Below are 13,758 nucleotides of genomic sequence, written 5' to 3' on the forward strand. Positions count from 1 at the left end.
AGCTGTTTCTGGTTTTGAGATTTAGTGAATAAAACTGCCTTGAATATTCCTATAAAAGTCTTTGTGTGGGGGCACCTGGTGGCACAGTTGGGCATCCGACTCTCGATTTCAGATCAGCTCATGATCTCAGGGTCATGATCTTAGGGTTGTGAGATCAAGGCCGGAGTTGGCAAGCCCCTGGGGACTCAGCTTCTCTGCCTCTCCCTCTGCCCCTCTTCCTGCTCATGCATGCTCGCTCTCTCTCTCTCAAACAGATAAATCCCTTTTAAAAAGTCTTTGGGGTACCTGAGTGGCTCCACTGGTTAAGCCTCTGCTTTTGGCTCAGTGTCCTGGGATTGAGGCCTGCATCGGGCTCAGTGGGTAGAATCTGCTTTTCCCTCTCCCTCAGCCCCTCCTCCCTGCTTGTGTTCTCTCTCTCATTCTTAAATAGATAAATAAATAAATATTTTTTTAAAAAAAGTCTTTCTGTGGACCTGTGTTTCCATTTCTCTTAGGTAAAATACCTGGAAGTGGGTGGGAGGTCTTGGTTGTACGGCGTTTTTACCTTTTGAGGAAGCTGTCTTGTCTTGGGCACTCGTGGAGGCATACACAGGAGTGGGTCTTTCCGCGATGTCAGCGTTATTCAACCATAAAGCAAAGTTAACATAATTATAAAGGAGGTTCACGATTCCAAACTCAATGACATTTCACCATGTGACTAACTTGGTTTCTTACGCAGCACGCAGAGCAGAACACAGGACAGGCCACACAACAAGATAACAGGAGGTGTAGGAGGTTAATGAACCAAACTCAAAGTGAGTCGAGCGTGCGGTTGAGATAAGGCCTCGGCCCGGCCGGGTCAGCTCCCGGCGCTAACTGCGCACTATGTTCAAGCAGTGAAGGATCTCAGTTCTGTCCCGAGATCAATCGGGCCTCGGAGGCCTCGGTGGCAGCTGTCTTTTTTAAGTGGTCAGACGCAGAGGGGTCGTGTCTGAAGAGCCTGACAGTTTGCTGCAAAAATCCTCCCCTTTTTAAAGGGACTTGATGAGTGCTGGGCTCCTGCAGACCTCCTCTGGTTCTGCTTGTTAGGAGTTTTGGGGTGTCAGCCGACGCTGCTCAGTGATAGCTCATGGCTGCAGTGTCGTAACTGCCTGCATCTGTTGCTTGACACAGGCTTCTGCTTGACACGAGTGGCCCATCTTGCTCTCTTCACTGTCAAACTGCTTTTCAAAGTGGTTATACTATTAATTTACTTTTAGAGAAAGAGTGTGTGTATGTGTGTGTGCGTATGTGTGTGTGTATGTGTGAGGCGGGGCAGTGGGGGGCAGAGGGGTAGAGAGACAGGGAAAGAGAATCCTAAGCAGACTCCATCCCCAGTGGGGAGCCCAACCCGGGGTTCCACCTCATGACCCTGAGGTCAGCCCTCTCTCCTGAGACCTGAGCTGAGCCCAAATTAAGAGTCAGCTCTTAACCTCCGGAGCCACCCACCCAAGCACCCTGATTACACTATTTTATTTTATTTTATTTTTTTTTTTAATTTTTATTTATTTATGATAGTCACAGAGAGAGAGAGAGAGAGAGAGAGGCAGAGACACAGGCAGAGGGAGAAGCAGGCTCCATGTACCGGAAGCCCGACGTGGGATTCGATCCCGGGTCTCCAGGATCGTGCCCTGAGCCAAAGGCAGGCGCCAAACCGCTGCGCCACCCAGGGATCCCTAGTTCTGCATTTTCTTAAATGCAAAAAGCCAGAGTTTCTAATTATGGATGTGCCCAGTTTATAAAAAATTTTTCATGGTGGTTTATGTTTTTTGCTGTGAGAAGTCTTTGCTTACCTTACTACCTCACAAAGATTTTCTCCTAGAACTGTATAATTTTAGCTTTTTGTTTAAGTCTATGATACATTCAAATTAATTTTTATTTTATTATTTTATTTATTTTTTTAATTTTTATTTTTGTATATGATGGGAGGTAAGGATCAAGGTTCATTTTTCCCCCCACTTGAATATCCAGTTTCCTAGCCAGCATTGAGAACCACTGGTCCAGGCTGATGGCAAGTCTTGGAGACTTAGGCAACTGATGAACTAAGAAGGTTCCAGGTCCTCTGTAGGGAGTCTGGGGAGGGAGCAGTTTTAGCGGGGAGATTTTAAGTTCGGTTTTGGCTACCTGGCACTTGGGGGATTGCCAGAAAGGTTTGCAGAAGACAGTTGAGTGCTTGAATCTCAGAAAAAAAGGTTCTGGGTTGGAAAAACATTCTGGTTGGTAGAACAGTGGTTCCTAATGTGGGGTCTCAAGACGCAGGCAATTAAACGGGTAGTTTTGCATGCATGAATATATCTGTATTATTTTTCCTGGGGTGCATAATGGTTCCTAATTTCAGAGGGGTCTGGGGCCCTACAAGGGCTGGGAACACTGGGAGTGTCTAGTGGTAGATCCATGGGAACAGCACCAGGGTAGGAGGAGGCACGGGCTCAAGCCCTTCCTCGCGAGCTTTCAGGCACCTGCCCCCGGGATCTTCGCCTTTCTAGTTGTCAGGGTAACGTTTGTTGCCCTTCAGTTTTTTGGGTCTAAACTGAAGTCTTTCCTGCTTTAATTTACATTTTTTAAAAAAGATTTTATTTATTTATTCATGAAAGGCACAGAGAGAGGCAGAGACACGGGCAGAGCCTGCAGGCTCCCTGCAGGGCCCGGGATGTTTGGACCCGGCCATTTGGACACACCATCTCATTCGTGAGACATTTTCACCCCCAGGGGAGATTTGAATTAACACATTTAATCCAAATCAAGCAAAAATGGATTAATGTTTGGACAGAGAATCCTCCAGAGCAAACTTGACGAAGCTGACAATTACTCGATCAATGTTCTTCTTAGCATAGTTTTCTTTTGACGAACTATGTTTTTAAAAGACATTTTTTAAGTTTCTTTTTTAAAAAAGATTTTATTTATCTATTTGAGGGAGAGAGGGAGCAGAGAGCGAGTGAGCACGTGAGCCGTGGGCAGGGGCAGACTCTGCTGAGCAGGGGCCTGACTTCCACATCTCGGGGCTCCCTCCCAGGACCCCGGGGCCATGACCTGAGCTGGAATCAAGAGTGGGGTGCTCGAGGAGCCGGGTCCCCCCGGGCTCGCCTTAATGAACTCCTTTCAATACAGTTTTTTTTTTTTTTTAAAGAATTGCACTAGCCTTCACGGTGCGTTTTTTTTTCTTCTAAAGATTTTATTTATGTCTTTGACGGGAGGGGGTGGGCAGGAGAGCACAAGCAGGGGCAGCGGCACAGGGAGGGGGAGAGGCAGGCTCTCTGCTGAGCGGGGAGCAGGACTTGATCCCAGGACCCCTGGCATCATGACCTGAGCCCAAGGCAGACGCTTAACCTACTGGGCCCCCCAGACGCCCCCTTTCAATCGTTTCTAAACACTGTGCATTTAATGGCCTGTCTTGGGTCTGCTGCCTCTTCCGCTCCTGTGTGGGGGTCTCCAGCTTGGGAGGGAAGGGAAACCGCTGAATGGAAGGGCGACTGGGGGCTGGAGCTGGGCCGGCCTCCGGGCTGGGTGGGCCTCGTCCCTCTCCCCCCGACGGTGGGGACACGGCCTACCGGGGAGCTGTTCGGGGCTCGTCAAAGTAAGTCATTCCTACCCGGGGCACCTGCAGGGCTCCTGAGCCCAGGCTGCGGTGGGGGCTGGCACCCGGCTCAGGGACCCCGTGCTGACACCTGCTCCGGCCACTGGGTGGCACCGCAGATTGATTCTGTGACTGGTTCCTGCTCAAAGGCAGCTTTTGTGTTTGAACTGCGCAGCTTTTGGGAGGTCCAAACCTAGGATGGTGCGCAGTCCCCCTGAGCTCTACCCTGAGCTTTGCGCCCTGGCTGCTCCCGCTGCTTCACCTTGGCTGGTTTCAGCGAGGCCGTGGCCCTGGGGGGGGGAGTCGCCCCCTGAGGCTTGGAGGAAGGCTGGGCTCCCCTGTTTGAGCCCATGGAGTGCCCCCGCTCGCTGCCAGCCAGGAATTGCTGCTAGAAACTTGGGGTCAAGGACCCATCCAAACTGGAAAGGGAGCCAGAAAGATAGCATCAGACTTAAGGACGGAGCCAGACACAGAGAGGTGGTAGGCTGGGGATCACGGGGCCTGATCTGCAGACGGAGGTCCCCTCTACATTCTACTCCAAGCCCTGGTGACCCTGACCTCTGTCCCTGGCTTCCCGTGCTCTCTGTGTCTCACGAGGGATGCTGGCCTTGTACCTCCAGCATTGTGAAAGAAGTTGAGAAACAGAAAGATCTTAGATCATTAACAGAATTGACTGGTGACCCTCAGAGGTGGGAGCGGCTCACCTGAAGGGTGGGTGAGGCTCCTGGCCCGGCAGGTCCTCAGGCAAAGAGCCCAGCTCGTCTGACCCAAAGCTAAGCAAAGCTCCATATTTGTATGGGATTGGGGGTGTCCCCTGGGCCCTCGCTCTGTGGGTCTCCAGCGAAAGGGGGCCCAGGTTTTCATCTACAGATGAACTTGGATCTGTTGAAGGAATAGGAGCACTTGATGAGTAGCTTTTCCGTATCTGTGCATTTAGCATTTTTTTCAGAGACAAGGGTTCATTCAGATGAGAAAGTTTTGATCTTACTGAATCATTTTGCTCTTTGTAATATTTTCTTCTTAATTAACAGATTTTTTTTAGAATGGTTTGAGGTTCATAGGAAAATCGAATGGAAAGTATAGAGACCCCACAAACCCTCTCTTCCTTCCCTCCCCACCACACTCAGCCTCCCTCCCCATCAATGTCAACTGATGAACCGACATTGATATGTTATCAGCCAAGGTCCATAGTTTGCATCAGGAGCCACTCTGTGTGTTGCATGTTCTGTGGCTTTGGATAGATGTGGTTTGTACAGTGCGGTTGTACGGTGGTGGTTGTACCACCACCACCCACAGATGTGGTTTGTACAATGACATGTATCTATCTTGTAATATCATACAGAAGTTTCCCTGCCCTAAAAATCCTGAATATTCCTGTTCATCCCTCCCTCCCATGAACCCCCGGGGAACCACTGATCTTTTTACTATTTCTATAGTTTTGCCGTTTTCAGAATGCTATACAGTTGCCTTCTCAGATCGGCTTCTTTCACTTAGCAATATGCATTCCAGCTTCCTCGGTGTCTTTTCATGGCTTGGGAGCTCATTTCCTTTTAGCTCTGAATAATGCTGCATTGTCTGGATGTGCCACGGCTTGCTTATGCATCCACATGGTGAAGGACATCCTGGTTGTTTCCAAGTGTTGGCAATTACAAATAAAGCTGCTAGATACATCCACGGGCAGGTTATTATGGGGTACATTTCAACTCATTTGGGTAAGCATCAGGGAGCACAATTGCTATGATAAGATTTTGCTTAGTTTTGTAAGGAACCACCAAACTGTCCTCCAAAGTGGCTGTTCCATTTTGCATTCCCAGCAGCAATGAATGAGAGTTCCTCCTGCTTTACCTCCTCACCAGCACTTGATGTTTCATAGATTTTGAGTCAGATCTTTTGGGTTTCCCAGGTGTAAAATTTTGCCATCTGCAAATAATAGTATGGTTCCTCTTCCTCTCTGATTTCTATAGCTCTGTGTCCTACCTTATCAAATCACATTGGCTATTACATCCAGAAAAATGTTAAATAATAGCTGGAGGAAGGACTATATCTCTCTAGTTCCTGACTTTGAGATAGGGAGAGCCAGAAGTGTGCCCCATTAAGCACAATTTTGCTTTTGATACCAAAATAAATGCTACCGTGTTAATGAAGCATATACCTATTCCTACTGAATGAACGTGTTTATCAAGATTAAATTGTTGAATTTGTCAGCATTTTATGTCCGTGATCATATGATTTTTCTCTTTAGATCTACTAATATGGTAAATGATATTCATAGATTTCTTAATATTAAACCATTCTTCTATTTCCGGAAGATAGCCACTTTTTAAGAAATTGACTTGACTTGTCCCACACACAAGAATGGAGTCTGCTTGTCCCTCTCCCTGCCCCTCTGTCTTGGTCTCTGTCTCTCTGAATGAATAAATTAAATCTTAGAAAAAATAAAATGAAATATTAAAAAAATTAATATTCAGAAACTATAGATTTCACATTTACAAACAATAGCTAGTTAAAAAAACTAATGGAAAAAAATAATCTACATATACTAACAAAAACAAGCAAAAACAAACAATAGCAACCACAAAATGAAACAATTGGGATTAAACTTAATATGATTTATGCCTTATATTTATAGAAGCATTTTTTAAAAATTTACTTATGATAGTCACACAGAGAGAGAGAGAGAGAGAGAGAGAGACAGAGACACAGGCAGAGGGAGAAGCAGGCTCCATGCACCGGGAGCCTGATGTGGGATTCGATCCCAGGTCTCCAGGATCATGCCCTGGGCCAAAGGCAGGCGCCAAACCGCTGCGCCACCCAGGGATCCCCTATAGAAGCATTTTTAAATTCTACTAAGAGATACAAAAGATGATCGGAACAAATTGAAAGACATAGTCCATTTTTAGAAAGTCCATTTATTCTAGGTTGTATGAACTTAACAAGTCCAATAAAAATAGCAACAGGATCTTTTTTTGGTAACCAAACAACTAAAACTATCCAGGACAAAAGAAAAGGACCAGGCTTACTAGAGATTAAAGTGCCTTGTCTTATAGAGCTAAAATCATTAAACTAGTGTGATACTGGGCCAGCAGCAGACAGATCAGTGGAACAGAAGAGAAAGTACAGGAATAGACTGAAATACAAGGGAATTTAGGATATGGTAACATTTCACATCAGTGGAGGAAAACTATTCAATCTAAAACTTCTGGGCAAACAGAGTGATCATCTGAAAAAACAGAATTATATCAACAACTTCTACTCCACAGCAAAATAATTCCAAGATGGACCAAATATGTAAATGTTAAAACAGGAAACTACAAAATACTGAAGCAGCAATGAAAGAATTAAAAAGTAACTTTGGAGGATGCCTGGGTGGCTCAGTGGTTGAGCGTTTGTCTTTGGCCCAGGGCGTGATCCCGGGGTCACAGGATCGAGTCCCGCATCGGGCTCCCTGCATGGAGCCTGCTTCTCCCTCTGCTGGTGTCGCTGCCTCTCTCTCTCTCTCTTTCTCTCTTTCTCTCTCTGTGTCTGATGAATAAATAAAAGTCTTAAAAAAATAACTTCGGGCATGGGGAAGCACTTCTAAGTGTGGCACAACACCTGTAAGCCTTGAAAGAAAAGGAGAAGGCAGTGCCACCTACAAGGGAAGAAATTCACTACAGCAAAAGACATCACAGCCACAGGCAAAGTCAAAAAACTAGAAAGGAATCATGCACATATCAATGAGAAATGGCAATTAGAACTCACTGAGGTGCCATTTTTACCTCTTGTTGAGGAAAAATCATAAAGTCCAGCAATAGGTTGTCAGAGAGAAGAGGAAATGAGTATTCCCACGTGTTGTCGGTGGGTTGGTCAACCAGGGCAATCTCTGAGGATTGCAATTCTGTAATATCCATAACAATGACCATTATCATTTTTAAAAACAAGTTTTGGTTTATATACATTATTTCCATACATTTACTCTGCAGTCCCTCCCCTATCTTCTATCGCAGACTGCTCTTCTGAGATCATTTTTCCCCTGATCCCCAAGATCAGGTTTCTTGATGGTAAATTCTCAATTTTTACCACCCTCAAACGTAAAGATAGTTTCACAGAATTCATAATTCTAGGTTGGCAGTTATCTTATATCCATATTTGCAAGATTGTATTCACGGTCTTCGACATGTTGCTGTTGAGAGGTTGGCTGTCCTAATCGTTCTTTGCAGGTGGCCTGTTCTTTCTGGCTATCTTTACCATCTTCTCCTTATCTTTGTTTTCAGTTTTCGGTTTTGCAGGGTTGGGTGTGGATTGGTTTTTATCTTGCTAAGTAAATCATGTTTTCCTTTCTAGACCCCTGATACCATGTTTTCCACCAGTTCTGAAACATCTCATGGCCATTATCTCTTTAAATACTTTTTTCCAAAAAAAAAAAAAAAAAAAACCCACAAAAAAAAAAAGACTTTTTCCCTTCATTCTCTATTGAAAATGAGAGAAAACTATTCTCCGTTTTTGAGGTTATGAACATAGAATTTATTAGAGCACCGTACTCTCACCTTCCTGTCTCTTACTCAGAGCATCCTTAATGTTTCCCCTCTACTTGTCTCTGTGTTGCCTTTGGCTCATTTATTTACTCTCGGTTCCCCCATTCTGTCTTTGTGCCTAATTGGTACTTTATTTTTTTTCTAATTGGTACTTTATTATAAGAATTAGATCTTCATTTCAAAAATTTCTTAAAAATCTGTTCATGTCTGATGATCTGTGATTGCTTTATTTTCTCATTTCCGTGATTGTTTTAAACTTTTCATATATAGCTGTATTTTAAAACTTTTATTTAAAGAACTTCACATTTGCAGAAGGATGGTAAAGACAGTACAGGTAGCACAGTGTCCTTTCACGCTAACGTCTTACGTGACCGTGGCATATTTACCGAAACTGAGAAATTTTTTTTACAGATTTTATTTATTCATGAGACAGAGACAGAGAGAGAGAGAGAGAGAGAGAGAGAGAGAGAGGCAGAGACACAGGCAGAGGGAGATATAGACTATTTGATGGACTCCGTTAATAATCTTAAGAATGAAGATGTATCAAGAGATGGAGGCACCAGTGTCCATTTCCCAGGGGTGAAAGGCAGGATGGAATCCTCTGGATTAGAAACACATAATAGATATGGACTGGTTTTTAAAACATCGTGTTAAATGAAAGATAAAGCGAGTAGGAGAATGAGATTTATTAGCCCGGGACAAGGTATGTTAAAACCACATGCTCATGAAAAGATGCCTGCTTTACAAAGATGCAAAGATGCCCCTCGAACATATCTGACCGGATGCCCGCGGTGAGGCTGGGGAGGAGTTCCCCAGGAACTGGGCCAAGAGACAAAGGGAGTTGATAAGTAAGTAGCACAGGACAAGGGCCTTGTCAGCTGATGGTATGAAACTCTGAGCTGAGGACGGTGATAAGCTCAGCCCTGTCCTTCCCGACACGTACCTGGTTGCAAATCTTGCCTGTCAGCAGAAAGGTTGGTGCATGTGGTAAATGATTCTAGCAGTCACGTGGCCTTCAGACCCCAAATTCTCCCTGGAAAATCACAAGTAACAGGGGCCCAGATGCAGCTCTGGAGGCCCCAGGCACTGCGTCAGCTGCCCTCCCAGCCCAGGCAAAGTCCTCTCAAACTGTGCCTCTCTGTCTCCGGGAACCACACACGCTGAGCTGGAACCATCCAGAAACTGACTCTGGCTCAACTTGAGCTTTTGGGTTTCTTGAGCAATAAGTGGGAAATCCTGAGAGCAAAGTCCTCCAGGCCAGCCTCCCAGGTGGGTGAGGCTCCTTCCCTTGGCTCCCTCTGCTTCACCTCTGTCCCCACAGGAAGGTACGGGTGGGGAGTAGGTCCGGCAAGACATCTCAGAGAGAAATGGTCCCAAGTGACAACTAGCAGAGCATCAAAAAGAGGAGTCTTTCATATTTTTATTATTTTAAAAAAGATTTTATGTATTTGACACAGAGAGAGCACAAGTAGAGCCGCAGGTAGAGGGAGAGGGACAAGCAGGCTCCTGGTTGAGCAGGGAGCCCGATGTGGGGCTGGGGCTCCGTCCCAGGACGCTGGGATCATGACCTGAGCTGAAGGCAGACCCTGAACCATCTGGGCCACCCAGCCGCCCCGAGAAGAGGAGTCTTAAAAACGTAAAATTCCTGAAGGACTTGAATAAACATTTTTCCAAAGAAGATATCCAAGTGGCCAGTAAGCTCAGCATCACTATCCTGGAGATGCAGATGCAAACCACGACGAGGTAGCACTTCACACCCATTGGGAAGGTTATTACAAAAAAGAAAAAGAAAAAATAACAAGTGCTGGAGGAGACATGGAGAAATTAGAACCATTGTGCATGGCTGGTGGGAATGTAGAATGGGGCAGCCACTGTGGAAAACAGTATGGTTGTTTCTCAAAAAATTAAACGTAGAATTACCATATGGATCCAGCTATTTCGCTTCCGGGTATATACTCAAAAGAATTGAAAGCCGGATCTCAAAGAGGTATTTATATACCCGTGTTCCCGGCAGCATTACTCGCAGCAGCTAAAGGGTGGACACAACCCAAGGGCCCACCAACAGCTGAATGGACAAGCAAAGCGTAGTATGTCCAGACAGTGCAATGTTACTTATCCCCCTCCCTTTTTCTTTCTTTCTTTTTTTTTTTTTTTAGATTTTATTTATTCATGAGAGACACAGAGAGAGGCAGAGACACAGGCAGAGGGAGAAGCAGGCTCCCTGCAGGGAGCCTGACGTGGGACTTGATCCCAGGACTCCAGGATCAGGCCCTGGGCTGAAGGCAGGTGCCCAACCGCTGAGGCTCAGACACGGGAGGCAGAGTGGTGGTTCCCAGGGGCTGGGGGGAGACCGTGTGTAACAGGAAAGACTTTCAGTTGGGAAGATGGAAAAGCTCAGCACATGGACGGTGGTGATGGGTGCAGAGCAATGTGAACGTGATCACTGCCACGGGACTGTATATTTGAAAATAGTTGAAATGGCAAGTTTTTATGTTCATATAGTCTAGCACCGTGACCAAGTACAGAGGTGACTAAGAGGAGACTGTGCAAAGCAGATGCATTTCAATCAAGGCAACCCCCCCCCCCCCCGGGGGTCCTTCTCAGTCTTGGAGGAAATCTGAGGTCAGGCTGGGAAGCACGGGAGGAAGCCTGGCTTTTAAAAGGTTGTTTAGGGGATCTCTGGGTGGCTCAGCGGTTTGGCGCCTGCCTTTGGCCCAGCGCATGATCCTGGGGTCCCGGGATCAAGTCCCACGTCGGGCTCCAGGCATGGAGCCTGCTTCTCCCTCTGCCTGTGTCTCTGCCTCTCTCTCTCTCTATGTCTATCGTGAATAAATAAAATAAAATCTTTAAAAAAAAATAAAAGGTTGTTTAGGGGCGCCTGGGCGGCTCAGTTTAAATTTTTTTTTTTTTAATTTATGATAGTCACAGAGAGAGAGAGAGGGGCAGAGACACAGGCGGAGGGAGAAGCAGGCTCCATGCACCGGGAGCCCGAAGTGGGACTCCAGGATCACGCCCTGGGCCAAAGGCAGGCGCCAAACTGCTGCGCCACCCAGGGATCCCTGGGTGGCTCAGTTTAGGCGGCCAATTCTTGATGTCGGCTCAGGTCATGAGATTGAGGCCCGAGTCGGGCTGCGCGCTCATCAGGGCCCCTGATTGAGAATTGTCCCTCTTTCTCCCTCTCCCTCCCTTCCTCTCTCAAGTAAATAAATAAATCTTTAGAAAACAAATATATAAAGGCCTGTTTTAGCCTCTGTTGGAAATGGGAATGGGAAGAAGAACGAGCAGGACCCAGCTCCTCCATCCTGCGGGAGGAAGGCCTGGAGAACAGGTGTCCGGCCTTCCGCTTGTGCGCACATCCTCACCGTGTACCGGATGCCTGCACTCACTCAGAGCTGCTGTCATCCTGGAAGACATGGGCTACTCAAAGCGTGTCCTGGGCCTTAGTAGCTGGCGCAAGTGCCGCTCCCCCTCCCTAGCCAGCTCCACCCTGGGGTGGGCCCAAGACTCCTGGGCCAGGAGGCCTGACGCAGAGCAGATCTGCAGGCAGAAAGTGCTCTGGGCTCTGGTGTCCCCTGCCGGGGGCAGGGGGGCTGCTGCACGCCTGACCAGAGCGCAGCCCAGCTGGGGACAGCCCTGCTGCCGAAGTCTGAGCCCTCCAAGCGGGCTCAGGGCTTCACAGCCCTCTCCAGCCTCAGTTGGGCCAGCACGTGCGCTACGGCGAGTGCAGGCCCTGCCACCTGCCTCCCAGGGCCTCCCGCTCCGGGCCAGGGCCCCTCACCCCACTGGGGCACTCACCCCACTGGGGCACGGAGATGATCACGTGGACCTGGAGCACTGGAGCACAGGCGATAAGGGCAACTGCACCCGGATTTTGGCTGGGGTTTCCCGCAGCTTCAGGCAGGCGCCCCCACGGCCCTGGGCTGATGCTGGGGGGCCTGACGCTGGCAGACTTGCTCTGCGTGCTCCGGGGCTGCCTGGGCCTGCACCCACGTCCCACCAGGGCCCTGGCTTCTCGTAGGATGAGGGCAAGATGCGTGGGGCCCCTGGGAGGGAGAAAACGAGGTGACAGGGAATGTTGGGGACTGATAGGACGCGGTGGCTGCGGCCAGCCGGAGGCCAGCGGACCCTTTCCATACCCAGAGTTGCGAGGGAGGACCGGGCCACCTGGCACCCGGAACTTCCCCTGGGAGGGGCCGGCCTTCCCGAAAGCACGATTAGCATCTTCTCTCATTCATTCATTCATTCATTCATTCATTCATTCACCCCGCAGGTGCCTTGCGGGATCCCGGCTCGTTCTAGGGGCAGCGTGGCCGCGGGCGCAGCGGGCAGAGGGCCGCCTCGGCCTCCTCCGTGGGCTGTGGGTCTGCAGAGCAGTGGGCACCCCGCGGAGGTCAAGGTTCGCCACGCTCTCAGGAAAATGCACGTCCTGCACACGCTCCTGGGCCAGGCAAGGGGGCGCCGTGGCCTTGTCGTGGCGGCTCTGGGGCCACGCGGCCTGGGCCCTACCCCTGGCTCATGAGCTGAGTGACCTTGAGCAAGTTACTCACATTCCGAGCCTCAGTGTCTTCTGTAAAACGTGGCTCTAATACTAACACCTATGCTGGGGGGTTGAGAGGCCGACCCCGTGACCTACAGGAAGTGTCTAGTGCGCCGCCCGGCCCAGCACGCTCGCCCTTGGAGTGTCAGACATTCATGTGATTACTGGGATCAACTGTGGGCTTCGGCCATCTGGATTCGAATTCAGCTCCACCCTTCACTCTGAGTGATCTCGGGCTCATTGCTCCCCAGTGCGTGGTGGCCGAGGGGCCTGCTGCCCAGAGCCCCCATCCCCTGCTGCTGGGGTGCTGTGACTAGTGGTCCCGCTGGTCTCCTCTCAGGGACTTACCCTCGGCCTCAGACAGCCGCCTGGGCTAATGCACGGCCTCCCCCCCGACTGTGCCCGCTGGATGGTGGAGGTAGGCCCCGAACCCAGGCCCTTGCACCCCGGGGCAGGACCCCTCGGCAGGGACGTGGGGCTCCGGGCGGGGTTAGCCGGGACCCCCGGGTGTGTTGCACGTGGGCTCGTCTCTGCGCGTCGCAGGTCCCCGTCCCCGCTGAAAGTGCTCTCCAGTGCTCTCCAAACACCCGCGCGCAAATCTCTGTCTCAGAGGTTTGCTGGGAGCTCAACCTCTGACAGTGGGGCCGGGGGATCCCGGGACCCGCCTCCAGAATGGGACCTGGTGCGGATGTCCTGGGTGCACTGGCCGCGAGGGCCCCACGCACACTGCCTCCCGCGCGACCTGGGCAGGATGCCGGTGGGAGGCCCGGCCCGGGCACGCAGGTCGCTGCGCCGTGGCCCGTTACTCGGAGTTTGAGCCTGGATCGCGAAGCCCTGAGTCCGGGACGCCTGGGTCCTGAGCAGGAGGCGGTGGGACAAACGGACCAGACCGGCGGGCTCCCCGAGTCCTTCCACTCCCCGTATCCTCCACCAGCCCCGAGCTTGGGGTGGCCTGGCGTGCGCTGGGAGTACCCTGGAGCCAAGGGTGTGAATAATCGGGGTGCTGGGTGGAGGGGCCCACCTAGCCTGAGGCCGCCTGTGTGATCCTGGGCTCCGGGCCCCCCTCAGCCCCCACCCCCGTGTCCCCCAGTCCTTCCCGGTTCCAGTGGGTTCCG

Source organism: Vulpes vulpes, chromosome 1 (genome assembly GCF_048418805.1).
Source record: "Vulpes vulpes isolate BD-2025 chromosome 1, VulVul3, whole genome shotgun sequence".
NCBI lineage: Eukaryota > Metazoa > Chordata > Mammalia > Carnivora > Canidae > Vulpes > Vulpes vulpes.